General features: G+C 42.7%; 1 non-coding gene across 1 annotated transcript; it reads left to right on the forward strand.

Annotated features, from left to right (window-relative positions):
* The first annotated feature begins 290 nt into the window (after positions 1 to 290).
* Trnap-cgg lies at positions 291 to 365 on the forward strand. Its single transcript has one exon. It is a non-coding gene; the product is annotated as a tRNA-Pro (tRNA).
* The last annotated feature ends 17868 nt before the right edge of the window (positions 366 to 18233 follow it).

Raw genomic sequence — 18233 nt, forward strand, 5'->3', positions numbered from 1 at the left:
TCGAAGTCGGATTACAAGTGCTAAAACAACTTTGTCATAAGTAAAGTCAGTTAAGTGGATCGAAATCTTCAGTCGCTCAGTGACCACAATGGCACCAAGAGGAACATGACAGAGAGAAGGTCGGAATATTGAATTCAGTATTCCGAAATTGGTTCACCGTTGAAGATCGGTCCTTTCTTTCAACCAACGCACAAATCGCCGAAACGGCAAGTGAGATAAGAGATTGCGGAATTGAAAACTGCAGTAGTTTGATAGCGGAAAGACATATTGGCCAGACGAGGCGTAAGCCGTGCTTGGGTAGCTCAGTTGGTAGAGCACTTGCCCGCGGAAGGCAAAGGTCCCGAGTTCGAGTCTCGGTCCGGCACACAGTTTTAATCTGACAGGAATTTTCACATCAGCGCACACTCCGCTGCAGAGTGAAAATCCCATTCTGGCACCGATACATTCATAATTGTACGCAAATCATGATATACCACACTCGAGCATTCGGTTTAGTCATAATCGTAGTCAGGTGGAATGAACCTCGGAGTAATAAATTGTTCCACCGGCACTGCTGACTTCCAAGTGGCATGTGTCGTCATGGGATCTTTAAGTAAATATGATACCATCACAGAGACTCTGCCGGCCGGTGTGGCCGTGCGGTTAAAGGCGCTTCAGTCTGGAACCGCGTGACCGCTACGGCCGCAGGTTCGAATCCTGCCTCGGGCATGGATGTGTGTGATGTCCTTAGGTTAGTTAGGTTTAATTAGTTCTAAGTTCTAGGCGACTGATGACCTCAGAAGTTAAGTCGCATAGTGCTCAGAGCCATTTGAACCATTTTGAACAGAGACTCTAAACAACCTCCAGCGCCAGACGCTACAAGAGAGACATTGTGCACCAGGGAGGTTTGCTATCGAAATTCTGTGATTGTACTTTCGAGGAAAATTGGGGCAGTATATCAGTTCCTTCCACATACATCTCGAGAAATCACCATGGCGAAGAGATTAGAGCAATTAGAACTCATGTGGAAGTTTAGCGATAGCCATTCGTTCCACATACCTTTCGTGAATGGGACAGAGATGGAGCAAAATGATGTCGGTACCAGAGGTATCGATCGCCGTTGACGCTGGTGCTGCTTGGGGAGTATACAACGCTGGAAAACATTCATCAACATCAGGGACTACGTTCAGTGGCACCAGGGCACAATATACGCATACTGGAGGTTCTACTGTTAGTGGTTCATTTGTCATTGTCATTAGCGATCAGATGCGCTCAGGCAGCCTCCCTGTGTACTCACTGTACTGACACCCACGGTTCTAACTGTGCTTAGAGGTGAACACCATTTGCGGTATTCATTCCAGCGTTCACCCATGCCCCATGAATGAGCTGGACAGCGTCAGCCATTTGAACTGCGTCACACTGTGAGCCGCAGGAAACTGGATGGATTTATCGACAGATTGCTGCACATGTTGGGCAAATTTATCGGTAGTGTGTTGCTGCTTTCAACGTGGTCTGTGGAACACTCCGACACCTTTATACCGGGTTCTGGACGTCCGTACAGTACAGACGGACGTCAAGATCAATGCACTGAGCGAACGGATGTGGCAGACAGAACACCATACACGTACGAAATCTGGGCACATTTTGCACCTGCAATGCCTTTATGGACCATTGGGAACAGTCTGTTTGCAGCAGGACCAAGAACATAGGTGAATCTGGCCAGGCATTGGCAGGAAGTCATAGCCAAGGATGGCTACTCTGATATCGTGAAAGTGCTTACTAGAGACTGGAATGGCACTGTTGTCGTCTGTAAACAGAGTAGTTGCTGACTATATGTCATACACGTGTATGGCATAGACCTGGAGAGATGCCTATTCCAGAGGACAATCGCCGACGACACACAGGTCCTAACCCAGGTTTGATGGGCGTGGGGATGGGACATTAGCTACAGTTTGCAGATATAAAACTTCGTACAGACACATATTCATAACATATTCAGTTGTTTCATATCTAAACATTGTAGTTGTAATGTAATCAGTAACACAATAAGGAACGGACGATACCAGGTGATATATATATAAATATATATATATATATAAAATTTCGTATAGACACATATTCATAACGTATTTAGTTTTTTCATATCTAAACATTCGCAGTATAAGTATTTGAATTAGCGTTGTCCCATTTTATTGAAATTTCTGTTAACTGATTTTTGCTGATTATTTCAGAGATGCACTAGTGATTCCTATCGATAAAGTTGTAATGTCTTTGAATTCTACATTATACTCTGTTCTTTTTGTTGTATAAAGTCTTGGCGCAACAGTAGTTGAAATTGGAGAGTAGTTGTTAAGTAGGAAGACGATGTGAAATGGAAAACATTAGCAGGGGATCTACTGTAAATAGACTAACGTATTATTCAGTAGTGGTAACGGCAGAAGTATTACGAGTTAGTATTTGAGCATGTACAAATATCTTTGTACATCTACAGCTGCATGATTACTCTGAAATTCACAGTTAAGTGCCTGCCAGTACGTTCATCGAACCACCTTCAAGCTGCTTCTCTACAGTTCCATTGCCAGAAAGCGTGCGCAGAAAACTAACACATAAATCATTCCGTGCGAGCTCTGATTTCACTTATTTTATTACGACGACCATTTCTCCGAATAGAGGTAAGCGGCAACAAATAATTTTCGCCCTCTGAGGGGAGAGTTGGTGACAGAAATTTCATGAGGGGGTCCTTCCGCAGCGAAAAACGACTTTGTTTTAAACACTGTCACTCCACTTCGTGAATCCATGATATATATATTAGTGAATACAGTTGTTCCAAAGTTCAGAATATTTGAGAGAATAATCATTGGAAGACACATGAATAATGCAATCATTTCAGCATTTCATATTTCTTCACATCAGAAACAGGATCTGAGACCAGCGTCATATCCCACAGAAGACAATGAGACCACCAACGAAATAACAACACAAGCACAATTTTTGAACTATAGATGTGGATGAGGGATTAGATGAAACGTTCTTTAATCAGTAATAAACACCTGTTTCTAAGACAGGCCATTGAACATCAAGTACTGGGCATTCCATTAGAACGGTAAAGTAACTAGTGTCCGATACAATGCACAGGTTATTATTCCCGTACTACTGCCATTTTTTCGACAGGAAGGTGATGTACTTTTACAGCAGGACAGTGCACATCAATTTACGGCTGCTGCAACCCAACGAGCTTCCTGCAGAGCACAACAACTGCTCTGGCCACCAAGATCACCTGATCTTTCGTAAATTGAACGTGTATGGGATGCAACGAAGCGGGAATTTACCCGTTCTCCACGGTCTGCCAGAACGATTGCCGAATTTTAAGAAAAGGAGCAAGATGTTTGGGACAATTGTATGTAGCAGGATGCCATTCCGCATCTGTATGGTCGTTTTTATGCGACGATACACGTCTGCGTTGACACCACAGCGGGGCACACTGTGTTCTGTTGAGGCTTTTTGGGAATCTTTTTCTATATATTTGTGTTTCATTTGCTCTGAATTTGTTATAGTGTATTCCTACTATGATGAACTACACGCCAACTCACTAGTCCAGGGCATAACAACTGGCCGGTTTTGAGCGCGAGTATTCGCGTCTGCTCAGGCACGTGCTCGCGAGCAGGTGCAAGGTCGCGGAGTAGGGAGGGAGGGGAGGGAGGGGAAATGCGCCCACGTTTGAATGTGATCTCGCGTTCGTAGCAGATTTAACTAGCCATCTGAATGCTTTGAACATTTTACTACAAGGTAAAGATCTGCTAATTACTCATTTCATAGATCGAATACGAGCTTTTAAAAAGAAATTGACACTTTGAGTGAGTCAACTGGAAACAGGAAACCTAGCTTATTTTCCTAAATTATCCTCCATGCAAGATGTTCACGAAGACTGTGAACGTTATTCACATAGTTTAGTTGATGAGCGCTTTCAAGATCTAACAGCACTAGACAGTGATTTTGATCTGTTCTCTCCATATTCAGCGAATATTTAAGAGATTCGTCCTGAGCTGCAGCAAGAAATTATTGACCTGCAGTGTGACAGAGAATACAGAGACAACTTTCAGAACAAGAAAAACCATTTGGAATTCTACAGACACTTCCCTCAGGATAGATTTCATCGTTTGCACAAACTGGCGGCTACAATAATATCAATGTTCGGTTCCACGTATGTTTGTGAACAACTGTTCTCTGCAATGAAATGTAACAAGACGCGCCTGAGAAACGCATTGTCTGATCGAAATTTAAACTGCACGCTGCGCCTAAAATGCACAAGAACAATTACTCCGAACATAGACGCAATTGTAAAGGGCACAAAGTACAAGATAAGCGAGAATCCCACACTTCAGTGACACCTTTTATTGTGTAACAGTTCACAAATTAATGCGAATGTAGAGGCATACACTAAGCTAATAAAATTATGTTGCATGTGTACATTTTCCTTTATTTGTTTCATTTGTGGCAGTAATAATTCGTGAGTGATATCCCTGCAGTTATGGCTGCGGATTTACATTGACTGGCGGCAGCTGTTGTGTGCCCCACGTGACTTTCCCCACTCAGCGCTCTGGTCCGGTAGTGGGGGTAGCGTGCTCGCGCTGCTCCGTGCTCGCGCCTTGCTGCTCGCAGCTTGCTCCGCGAGCACGTATGTCGTGAAGCCCTGCACTAGTCAATAAAATGATCTGGTCCCTGAGGGAGTTGTGCTGCATTTTTTTTTCGGCAGTGCACAGTTAGATGTGGCTATATACTGAGACGACAAAAGTCACCGGATACTTTCCAGTATCATGTTGGACCCCCTTTCGCCCGACTCAACGTGCAGTAGACTCAACCATGCTACCTGGTGCAATGCGCAGTAGACTAAGCCACCGTGCTACATCTACTGCCGTCCAAACTTCCGAAAGTGTTGCCAGTACACGGTTTTGTTCACGAGCTGACCTCTGGATTACGTCCCATAAGTGCTTGATGGGATTCATGTCGGGTGATTTGGTTGGTTAACTCATTCGCTCGAATTGTCCAAAATGTTCTTCAGCACAGTCGCGAACAATTGTTGCCTTGTGACATGGTGCATTGTTATCCATAAAAATTCCGTCATTGTTTGGGCATATGAAGTCCGCGAATGGCTGAAAATAGCCTCCACGTAGCCGAACAAAACTATTCCTAGTGAGTGATCGTTCCGTTGGATTAAACGCCCCAGTCCATTCCACGTAACTGTAGGAGGAGCTACCACCACCTTGCACAGTGCCTTGGTGATAACCTGGGTCCCAGACTGTATGGTCTCCGCCACACCCTAAACCAACCATTAGCTGTTACCAAATGAAACTGGGACTCATCTGACCTGGCCACGGTTTTCCAGTCGTCTAGCGTCCAACCTGCACGGTCACAAGGGGCGATGCAGGCGACCCCTTGCTGTTACAAAAGGCACTTGCGTCGGTCGTCTGCTTCCATAGTTCGTTAACGCCAGATTTCACCGCGCTGTCGTAACGGACACATTCGTCGTACGGCCCACATTGATTTCTGCGATTATTTCACTCGGTGTTTCTTGTCTGTTGGCACTGACAACTGTATGTAAACGTCGCTGCTCTTGGTCGTTATGTGAAGGCCGTCGGCCACTGCGTTGTCCTTGATGAGACACAATGCCTGAAATCTGGTGTTTTCGACACTCTCTTGACACTGTGGATCTCGGAATGTTGATTCCCTAGCGATTTCCGAAATGGTGTGGCCCATGCGTCTGGCTTGAACTACTATTGCGAGTTGAATGTGTTAATACCCGCCTTGCGGCCGTACTCATGCCGAAAACCTTTGCGTTTATATCACCTGCGCACAAACGATAGCTCCGCCAATGCAGTGCTCTTTTATACCTGTTGTACATCTACATCTACATGGATACTCTGCAAATCACATTTATGTGCCTGGCAGAGGGTTCATCGAACCACCTTCACAATTCTCTGTTATTGCAATCTAGTATAACACGCGGAAAGAATGAACACTTATATCTTTCCTTACGAGCTCTGATTTCCCTTATTTTATCTTCGTGATCGTTCCTCCCTATGTAAGTCGATGTGAGAAGATTCCGTCGCAACGAAAAACGCTTTTCTTTTAATGATGTCCATCGCAAATCCTGTATCATTTCTGTGACACTCTCTCCCATATTTCGTGATAATACAACACGCGCTGCCTTTCTTTGAACTTTTTCGATGTACTCCGTCAGACCTATCTGGTAAGGATCCCACACCGAGCAACAGTATTCTAAAAGAGGACAGACAAGCTTAGTGTAGGCCGTCTCCTTAGTAGATATGTTACATTTTCTATGTGTCCTGCCAATTAAACGCAGTCTTTCGTTATCCTTCCCCACAATATTTTCTGTGTGTTCCTTCCAATTTAAATTGTTTGTAGTTGTAATTCCTAGGTATTTAGCTGAATTTACGGCTTTTAGATTAGACTGATTTATCGTGTAACCGAAGTTTAACCCGTTCTTTTTAGCACTCATATGGATGACCACACACTTCTCGTTATTATATGTCAACTGCCACTTTTCACACCATTTCGATATTTCTTCAAAGTCGTTTTGTAGTTTGTTTTGATCTTATGATGACTTTATTAGTCGACAAATGAAAGCGTCATTTGCAAACAACCGAAGACGGATGCTCAGATTGTCTCCAAAATCGTTTATATAGTTAAGGAACAGCAAAGAGCCTATAACACTACCTTGGGGAACGCCAGAAATCACTTCTGTTTTACTCGATGACTTTCCGTGAATTACAACGAACTGTGCACAGCATGATGGTGCACCTGCACATTCCGCAATTAATACTAGGCTGACCCTTGACAGGATGTTCGACGGGCGTTTCATAGGACGTGGAGGACGCATAAATTGGCCAGCTCGTTCTCCTGATCTTACACCTCTGGATTTCTTTCTGTGGGGTACGTTAAAGGAGAATGTGTACCGTGATGTGCCTACAACCCCAGAGGATATGAAACAACGTATTGTGGGAGCCTGCGGCAACATTACACCAGATGTGCTGCGGCGTGTACGACATTCATTACACCAGAGATCGCATTTGTGTGCAGCAAATGATGGCCACCACATTGAACATCTATTGGCCTGACATGTCGGGACACACTCTTTTCCACTCCGTAATTGAAAACGGAAACCACGTGCGTACGTGTACCTCACCACTCATGGTAATGTACATGTGCATCAGTGAAAAAGACCATTAAAAAGGTGTTAGCATGTGGACGTAATGTGCTGTTCCAGTCTCTTCTGTAGCTAAGGTCTATCACCGTTCCCTTTGGATCCCTACGTAATTCGGTGCTCTCCGATACACACTATCGAACAGCGGAGGAGTGGTACTCAAGCGTCAACTTTAGGTTACAATATCTCCGGATGTAATTAACTTTTTACAATGCAACAAACGGCACTGATTACGTATTTGTTTATATGTTCAGATGTGCTAACAAAACTAACGGGGTTCCATTAAAAAAAAACGTAGGTTTGTGTTAAAAAACATACTTCCTTGCATTTTTTTTATGGTTTGTATTAACCAGTTACACTAGCCCCTCTCCTCACGTTCGGTCTGTGGAATCAATTCGTCAGTATTTGATGTGGTTTACGAAATATGTGCAGCGGTAATGTTAGGTGACTCACCCTGTATATGTGCATGCCGCTACCCCATAGCTTCTGTCGCCTCATTGCAATCTGCACGCTCGGATCGCCTGCTACTGCCTGGGTGGTAAAGCAGCAGCCGCGGGGCGAGGCAACAAGGTGCGACTTGGCAGCGCGACCCCTGACGACCGTCTTCCCCCCGCACCCTCGCCTCTCGCGATTAAAGGTCCGCGCAGTGGCGGGAGTCCGGGGGACCGGTGTCGCGGTACTGCCGGGCAGTGCGCCCCCCCCCCCCCCCCACCACCCCCCTGGTGGGAGGTGCGGCTATTCATCAGCCGGCACGTGCGCGCCCTACAAGCGGCCTACTTGCCGCTACCTGCCCCGCCAAACGGCTCCCCGCGGCACGGCGCCAGTTCCGGCTCCCCACACATTACGGCCGCCGAGGCGCCGCCCGTCGCCCAAACGGCGAGTTACGCAGGGCGTCGCGCGCGCCCCCGAAAGTGAAACACCGGAGACCTATGCCGCGGACTCCGAAGCGGTTCGCACTCGTTAGTAACGACGCTTTTAGAGGGATTAGCGATCCCGCCTCTATCACCGGGCCGGACGTCGTTGTTATTAACAACCAAACCCAATTCAAAAGTAATAGCAGTGTGCATAACTACAATAGTAGGAGAAAGGATGATCTTCACTATTCAAGATTAAATCTAACTTTGGCAAAGAAAGGGGTGAATTATACTGGCACTAAAGTCTTTGGTCACTTACCAAATAGTATCAAAAGTCTGACAGATAACCAACAAGTATTTAAGAAGAAATTAAAAGAATTTCTGAATGACAACTCCTTCTGCTCCATAGAGGAATTTTTAGATATAAATTAAGAAAAAAAGAAAAAAATATTAAAAAAATAAAAAAAATAAAAATAAAAAATAAAGAAAAACAAAAAACACAAAAAAATAAAGTTGTTATATTAACTTAAGTATGTTGTTAAATTAACCTAATTATGTCATGTATTAGAAAATTCGACTCGTTCCGCATCATTACGAAATATCGTATTCATGATCCATGGAACTAGTATTAATCTAATCTAATCTAATCTAATCTACTGACATTTGCTGTAACAGCCAAACGTTGCCTGCGAGAAGAGACCTTGCGATCTACCACTTTTAGGCGGATTCACGCGAGGGATGGCAAAAACAGTTTGGTTAAAACAATCCCGCTTTAACGTCTCCATATTTGGTCATAAAGACTGCACCATTTTTGTGACTTTCAAAGGTGGCTACAATGACAAGGGAACCTCCCCATCGCACCCCACTCATATTTAGTTATAAGTTGGCACAGTGGATAGGCCTTGAAAAACTGAACACAGATCAATCGAGAAAACAGGAAGAAGTTGTGTGGAACTATGAAAAAAATAAGCAAAATACACAAACTGAGTAGTCCATGTGCATGATAAGCAACTTCATGGAGAGCGTAAGCTCAGGAACGCCGTGGTCTCGCGGTTAGCGTGAGCAGCTGCAGAAGGAGAGATCCTAGGTTCAAGTCTTCCGTCGAGTGAAAAATTTACTTCTTTTTTTTCGCAAAGTTATGATCTGTCCGTTCATTGACGTCTCTGTTCACTGTAATAAGTTTAGTGTCTGTGTTTTGCGACCGCACCTCAAAACCGTGCTATTGGTAGACGAAAGGACGTGCCTCTCCAATGGGAACCGATAACATTTGATAGCAAGGTCATAAGTCAACCGATTGCTCCACAGGAAAACACGTCTGATATATTCTATACGACACTGGTGACGGCATGTGCGTCACATAATTCTCTGAAAATAAAAAATTGAAGTTTTCAGTCCAGAGAAGATTTGAACCAAGGACCTTTCTTTCTGCAGCTGCTCACGCTAACCAGGACACCACGGCGCTCCTCAACTCAAGTTGTCCTCGATGTTGCCTATCTTGCACATGAACTACTCAGTTTGTATATTTTGCTCATTTTTTCATATTTCCAGACAACTTCTTCCTGTTTTCTCAATTGATCTGTGTTCAATTTTTCAAGGCCTATCCACTGTGCCAACTTATAACTAAATCTGATGGGGGTGCGATGGGGAGGTTCCCTTGTGAGTCACAGCGCCAGAGATTGCGCCAAAGATTATCATTCCGCCGCCTCCACTGGGGGCAGTACTAGTTCAGAGGATGTCGAGAGCAGTCGTTGTTCTGTTGGGCGAGAGAGTAGACGACCTGAGTCTTGACTGAAATGTTGTACTGTTCGGTTGGTGTAATGTATAGATGGAAGAAGATGCAATTGTCGGAACATATTTGAGATAGGAGATGGGCTTTTGATTTTTGATGCTGCTATAATGGAACATATTCGTCAATGTATAATGAAGTAAAAAGGTATTACAGTTTTCTTTAATAACAATCCCTCTTGCTCACAGGTACAGTCAACAAAGCATCTGGCTCGTGTTCATTTATTAGACTTGTAATTCTGGTTTCTATGTGCAGTTATAGCATTTCTGGTTTTTGAATTAGTTCATTGTGCATGGTGTTTAAAATATTTTGTCATATTGAGAAAGAACCGAGCCGGATACATGTACGTTTAGTCACACTACCACACACAGAACAGTTACACTTGTGCTTTGTTGTTTCGTAGCTTTTATAGTTGCAGGGGACTTAATTAATCAATTGTGTTAACAGAAATTCCTTGTCATTCTTTATTTTTATTTTATGCAGTCAGATTGCGTGCTAATAATAGTCAGGGCCAACCGGTTACGAGACTTCGTAACCGGTTACACAGCTGGTAAAATTATTGTATTTATTCATTAATATTAGTCATTCCTTTTTAATTAAGCCTCCTTGCAACTTATTACTAAATTGTCTGAAGTGTACAGTAATGATTTTTTCATCAGATACATAGCCTGAACAATATAGACACCATCCCTGACAATTGTAGTTGGAGATGATGATATCCTTTCTTGTTCCATATGAGAAGCAGTCAAAACAGCCACCACGTCTTCTGTCTGTCTTACTTCTGCTTTCGCTGTTCTTGGAGCAAGAGTGTCTATGCTGTAATTGTTACTGTATCTATGAAATGTTAACCTTGTTATTATTGAAAGTAATCTTCCCATCCCTCAAGTCAATGTTTTGAACCTTTAAACAATTTCTAGCAATTTCTGCCGTGCCACCAGGACATCGCTGGTGTGCAACAGTCAGCCATTACATGGCAATTTCAAATATTACGAAATATTTCACGTCTTTTCCCACAGTAGCATCCACAAAGCAGTTTGAAGTATTTCATTTTATAATAGCTTGCATAGCAAGGAGTTTATTCTACTACAGTGTCGGTATTTACTATATTTTAGATCCAAGATAGATACAGCACGTTCGGCTTTACCTACGAATGAAAGACTCTTATATAAAATGTTTAGCCACCTTGTATGATAAAAGTGAACCCACCAGCAAAAAGTAAATGCAAAGCCAGTAGTTCATCCTCCGTACGTATTCTTATTGCGCTGGCTTCCTTGGGAAGTCTGATCTTTATTACATTCAAGTTTACGAAATTTATAGCCAGGCTTGGTATGGGAATATCAGTTATCGGAACCGTAAGCAAGAATAAAATGAAATACCGGTATATTAATAGCAGGCATTGCCAGCAAGGGGAGTAACTATTAACAGTAAGATCTTGAAAACAGCCACAAGCCGAACCTAGCATTTTGTTATTTACGGGTTCTGCTCTTCAACTGAACAAAAGCATCAACAGGATATACACTGTAAAAGATACAAATTGAGATATACGGAAAACTTACAGCCACGTTACGTAAAGTACATCCTCTGTTTCCAGTATGGTGACTGACGTTTAAAGTTGCCTGACACCATCAAAGACAGCGTTTAAAGCTGACTAACAGTTCTGAAGATTAAACTAGCTGTACTATAGTACCTAAACCTAAGTTTAGAGTATGGTAGTAAATGATGACATCGACAGCACCAAAGATTAAATTTACTGTACAACAGTATTTCCAACGTCGTCGATATAGTATATCCGAAGATACGTAATTTACGACTACAGAAAACGAATTTCACATTTTAATCACCTCTCTTATGGGTGTGCGTTTAACATCTTGTATCTGTACCTATCTGCTTATGTTTAAAAAAATACGAGTACATCTGTAAAAATTAAAATGTGTTTGAAAAAACATAATAGTAACACATGTTTAGAAATGACTGTACAAATATGAATTCAAAATTACCGTTTTAAAAACTATTTATGTTGTGATGATACACTAGATTTTATATCTTGGTTGCTAATTTTGAAAGATATTTTAATTTTTACAGATGTACTCGTATATTTTGAAAGGTAAGCGAATACTTACAGATATTACATGTTATACAAACGTCCATTAAAGAGTCGATTAAAACGTAGATTTTGTTTTCTGTAGTTGTAAATTACATATCTTTGGATGTACTACGTCGTGGGCGTTACAAGTACTTTTGCATAGTAAATTTAATCTTTGGTGCTGTCGATGTCTTCATTTACTATCATACTTTAAACGTGGGTTTAGGTACTATACTACAACCAGTTTAATCTTCAGATCTGTTAGCAATTTTTAAACGCAATCCGTAGTGCTTTCAGCCAACTTTAGACGTAAGTCACCATACTGAAAACAGAATATGTACTTTACGTAACGAAAATGTAAGTTTTCGGTACTATATCAGTTTGTATCTTTTACAGTCTACATTCCCATGATGCTGTTGTTCATTTGATGAGCGAAACTGGCAAATGAAAAATACAAGGTACGACTTGTAGCTGTTTTCAAAAACTTCGATATCGGTATTTTAGTTCTGAATAACTGGTATATCTCGGTATTTGTTTGGTATCTCTTAGAATAGTTTTCTTTTTATTTCCTGCTGATAACTGGTCAAAAAACCGGCATATCAAATTGCTATAGCAGCAGTTCTAAAATTTTTAGTATTTAAATTAAACATTTTTTTACGAACGAGTAATGTTTATGTAGAAAACAAGCTCTCTCGGTTGCTGCGTTAGAACTTTTTGTGGTTTCCCAATGACGCGTTTCACCTTTATTTGTGCATTTTCGGACTGGTCTACGTAAGAGATATAAATTTTCATAACAGTGGCGCGGCCCCAGTGACACTGGATTAGCAAGAAAATATTTAACAGTTAATTTGGTAGCAATGGGTACATGGAATATCACGCATAAAATATCGCAGGAGGTAAATGTCCCTTGTCATACCTGAGGAGAGCAGTCTAGAAAACGAGCTTCTTAGCCGAGCGGTCGGCGCTATAGTCATGGACTGTGCGGCTGGTCCCGGCGGAGGTTAGAGTCCTCCCTCGGGTGTGGGTGTGTGTGTTTGTCCTTAGGATAATTTAGGTTAAGTAGTGTGTAAGCGTAAGGACTGATGACCTAAGCAGTTAAGTCCAATAAGATTTCACACACATTCGAACATTTTTTTTTTTTTTTTTTTTTTTTTTTTTTTTGATTACGAGCTTCTACAGCAAATAAGTAAGGCAATACGGATGAAGCCAACAGTGGGCATAAGGAATGGAGAAGACGCGGAAAGTTTTAAGTCCATGTCCTTTCTGCCATACTTGGGAAGCCTATCGCCAAAAATAGGACGAATTCCAGCAAACCAAGGAAACCAACACTCCTGGATGCAGTTAATGACGATATGGTGCATCGGAAGCCTGGGTTTTACAAGATTCCCTGTGAGTGCAGCGTTTCATACATCGAACAGCCGACACGTACAGTCCATGAGAGACCCACAAAGCACCGCAGGTACACCCGGCTCTTTCAACTTAATAAATCGGCGGTGGCAGAGCACTGTATTGACATTGAGCAGTCTATGGTGTACGATAACTTCAAAATTTTAGCCTCGACCTCACCTTTTTGGGTCTCAGTAGCGAAAGAAGCAACTGAAATTTGGTTGGCGACGAATTAAATTAATAGCGGTAGCGGTTTCAGCTTGGACAAATCATGAAATCCGCCACTTTCTGTAATAAACACGCAAAGACGTCCCAATGACGCAGCTTGCAGTGATACATCGATATCACAGTGTGGATTGACCTTGCAACGATAGATCTAATTTTATGCATATGTTGTACCTCTTTGACACCGATCAACGGTCCACGGGTTTAAAAGAACGGAGCAAGTGCCGGAGCGTCAGTTACCCGCCTCACTCTGAAAATGGCTGGACGATATACAGCCGAAATATCAGAAGAAGAAGAGATTTACGCTACTACACGCAAGAAATTTTATGGAACAAAATAAATCCTGTTATGGGATATAGTAAGACCTCGCACTCGAATTTGTTCCTAGAAAACCACCTACCCAAATTTCCGAAGGGTTTGCGTCATTTTCTGATAATTTTCTTAGTATTATGTAGGTGATTCTGCTTACTTATATTTGAACGAATGGGTAGTCTGCTTCAACTTCGGAGGTCCGGTGTTGTAGGGCTGAAATACAGTAGAAACACTTCCCTAACGTTATTCTTCCATGTGCCAGTCTTTTTGTATCTTCATAGCTGCTGTCACCCGTATAACTCTATTTATAGTATTCAAGCCTTAGGCTCCCTGTACAATCTTCATTCCACGTACTTGCCCACATTACTTAACTAACTAGTCTTACTGTCACATTTATTGTGTTTACTTGATGTTAGCCTTGAACATCGGAACAAATAACGGACCCATTCGCTAAACGTACGCCAACACGAAAATTACCGTTGAACAATAGCCCGGTGAGTGCACTCTGCAAGCAGATCAGACATGACGACGCGTTTGGTTGGTACATCATGTCGTACACTGCCCTTTGCTACTGCGCACTGCGTCGTAGATAAAATAGCACGTGTTGCGACGAAAATGTGTAGCCACATGTCGCAAAACGGCAAAATATATATTAATTGCTGTAACATTAACTGTAACTTTTCTGGGAAAAGGCACAAGAGCTGTCAAATGAGAGCAAAATTTCTCCGTTGTTTGTGGGACGCGGAAGCAGCTGGCGGCATGTTTGCGGGCAGTGCGCGCACTGAACAGTAGTCACGGGAAAGGATACCTGCGTTTCCGTGGCTGAAAGACTTGAATGGTCTCACTTTCAGGTGGGGTGTACGTAATCCGTAGAACGAAGTGTGTTTCCAAAAGCCACGAGGACTGTGAAGAGGCCCTGAGCGAAGCGAGAATTAGCCATGGACTCTCCCACTTCATTATGCATATTAGAGCCTTTTCCGTACACAGCGTGGAAAAACAGCTGCTTCCTTGCCCAGGCAAACTCTCCGCCAATCACAGCGGGACCTTGTACAGTGCCAACCTCTAGTGACTTTATGGATGTACTAGAGGCACCTATTGAGAAAATTCTGCGTTACTTTCCCGGTATTTCGAAGAGAACGGAGAATTCTCGATTGTCAGTGTGTGCTCCACGGGGTAGCGTTCAGGAGTGGGGCAGGGTGTAGACACCACACGTCTTTGACGTGCGACGTGCGTGGTGTACGGATGTATTTATTAGCCTGTCTTCAGTACTGAACCGGGTATCCGACACACTCGGTCTCCCACGCTTAGCTTTCGGCGTTCGCAACCGCAGGATGACGTTTTGAGTACATGTACAGTCAGTCATCCAGAGGCGTTCAACTGCAGCTTGGCGTTGTTCTGGTGCTATTATTTTGAGCCCTTGCCCCGCTGTCTGCTGTGTGGAGCTTGCACTTGTCACTGGTGAACACGAGACCACTCGCTTGCACAACGTGTGTAAAGCACCGAACGGGCAATGTACAATGCCTTATCGAGCTGTCCCTCCATTTATTCCATTTTTGCATGCTAGGCTCTCCCCATTTCTCTTCAATAGTTCCCCATGAATTGCTTAAACAGGGCACGTAGTTTGTAGCATTCTCCTGCAGCACCTCTTTTGAAAAGCTTCTCTTACTGTCGGTGCTCTTTTACCGTCATCGATTCTACTTAAGTGTTCACTCCAAATAAATATTACGGAGAAGACTACACAAACTTATATTTTGTAAGTAGGCCATTTAGGTTTTTATATTGGTAACATCACGTAGCGCTCTGTGTGAAAATCACAGACTGTGCTGTGTGCAGTCTATGGCTGGTTTGCATTATTGGAATTTGCTATTGTAGTGTTGGGCAGTTGGCTATTAACAGCGCATAGCGTTGCGCAGTTGGAGGTGAGCCGCCAGCAGTGGTGGATATGGGGAGAGAGATGCCGGAGTGTATATATATATATATATATATATATATATATATATATATATATATATATATATATATATATATGAACGCTATTAAGGTAAATACATTGTTTGTTCTCTATCAAAATCTCTTATTTGCTAACTATGTCTATCAGTAGTTAGTACCTTCAGTAGTTAGAATCCTTTATTTAGCTGGCAGTATTGGTGCTCGCTGTATTGCAGTAGTTCGAGTAACGAAGATTTTTGTGATGTAAGTGATTTGTGAAAGGTATAGGTTTTGTTAGTCAGAGCCATTCTTTTGTAGGGATTATTGAAAGTCAGATTGCGTTGCGCTAAAAAAAAAAATTGTGTGTCAGTTTAGTGCTGATCAGAATAAGTAAAGAGAGAAATGTCTGAGTACGTTCAGTTTTGCTCAGCTGTTTGAAAATCAAATAACGTAGAGGTTTATCAGCACAGTAATTCACAAATTTTTCTAGGGGGGCGTTTCATATATATTACGTGTTAACATATGTCCCTTTAACAGAAAAACTACTGCTAATCTACATTTTACATCACATTTAGGTCTGCCAACCACAGTTACTTGGCTACTCAAATAAAACTGGCTTACTACTTTCAGCATTCTATTTTCCATATTAATCCAGTCAGCACCCCCTGACATAATCCGATTACATTGAATTATCCATTTTAAGATGCCAAAATCACTTCCTCTTCACAGACAGACCTTGTCATTGAGACATGTGTGATAAATACTGATTTGGTTAAACATAAAGAAAAGTGGACCAAGCGAATTAGAAAGAGCGATCAGTAAGTAATGCGTCACCTTTTATTTTTGAGTGTTTCGACTGAAAAAATGCAAACTATGTTGTGGGACATCGTAGCATATTCCCGCCTCAGCCCTCACTATTTCATGAAGTCCTGGCAGGTGGCAGCGCAATACATAGCTTCCAAACAATACATAGCTTTCAAAATGGCGTGTGTAATGGAGGTGCGTTACAAACAGAGAGCGATCATCAAGTTTCTTTTGGCGGAAAATCAGAGCATCGCAGACATTCATAGGTGCCTGCAGCACGTCTACGGAGACCTGGCAGCCAAAAAAAAGCACGCTGAGTCGTTGGGCGAGGCGTATGTCATTTTCGTAACAAAGACTCACAGATCTACCCGAACTCCTGCGTGCCAGCCGACCACACACAGCTGTGACTCCTGCAATACTGTAACGTGCGGACACTCTCATTCGAGTTGATCGAGAGATCACAGTCTAACTGCTCGCTGCCCGAATGGAGTGCTGACACTCTCGTCCACCAGTTGCGGAACTCAGAGGTTGTGCCCACTGGACTCCTCGCCACCTAGCAGAAGATCATAAAGAACAACGAACGCCGATACATGCGTAATTGCTTGCGCCTTACGAGGCTCATTGTGACAGTTTTTTTGTCGAACGGCGTCACAGGCGACGAAACATGGGTGTAACGATCAACTCTGAAGCGTATCGTGCTACCCTCATGAAATTGGAGAAATGACTTCGGCGTGTTCGTCGCTACAGAAATGAAAACGAACTTCGCCTTTACTATGACAACGCAAGGCCCCACTCGGTTCTGCTCACCTGAGAGAAGCTCACAAAATTTCATTCGACTGTTCTTCCTCATACATCCTATAGCTCGGATCTCGAGCCTTCCGATTTCCATCTGTTTGGCCCAATGGAGAATTCACTTTGAGGGAAGTGGTACACGGATGATGGGGAGATTGCTAATGCAGCAAGACATCGGCGCCGACGTCGGCCAGTAGGGTGGTACCATGCGAGCATACTGGCCCTGCCAGTAAGGTGGCGTTAAGGCTGCCACATTGAACGGAGTTTATGTTGAAAAACAGCGTTTTGTAGCCAGAAGAGTACGGAAATATATGATGTATTTTTATCCTGAATAAAACCAGCCTGCTTTCAGAAAAAAAGAGTTGCTATACTTATGTAAAACTCCTCGTATGTTACTGCAATGTCGCAGGTGCGTTTCTGCAATAACGCAGGTTCATTTTAGAAGGAAGTTTAAGATTTGGTGCCTCTGCGACGATAAAGCTATTAGAGGTTGAGCAGTTTGCAGCTACTTGAGACTAATTGTATTATGGAACTTCAGATTTTTCTTCGTGTTGTTTTGCGTCTTTTCTAAGAGAGGGACAGGAAGGAGAATAATGTGGTTTGCTTTAATGCAACTCTCCACAGTATTCTATCTTGTGTATGTCTCTCCTTCTCTGTGTAACTGTTGAAACCTACAACCAAGTGTTCAAGCCTTGATCTCGCTTTGCAATTTTTACCGCCCTTGCTTCCTTCCATCACTAAACCGACGATTCTTTGATACTTCAGGATATGTGCTATGAGTCGATCTCCTCGTTTAATCTTGTCGTATAAAGCTCATTCCATTCCATTTAGACTCATCACTACCTTATTAGCTATCTGATC

Source organism: Schistocerca piceifrons, chromosome 7 (assembly GCF_021461385.2).
Source record: "Schistocerca piceifrons isolate TAMUIC-IGC-003096 chromosome 7, iqSchPice1.1, whole genome shotgun sequence".
NCBI lineage: Eukaryota > Metazoa > Arthropoda > Insecta > Orthoptera > Acrididae > Schistocerca > Schistocerca piceifrons.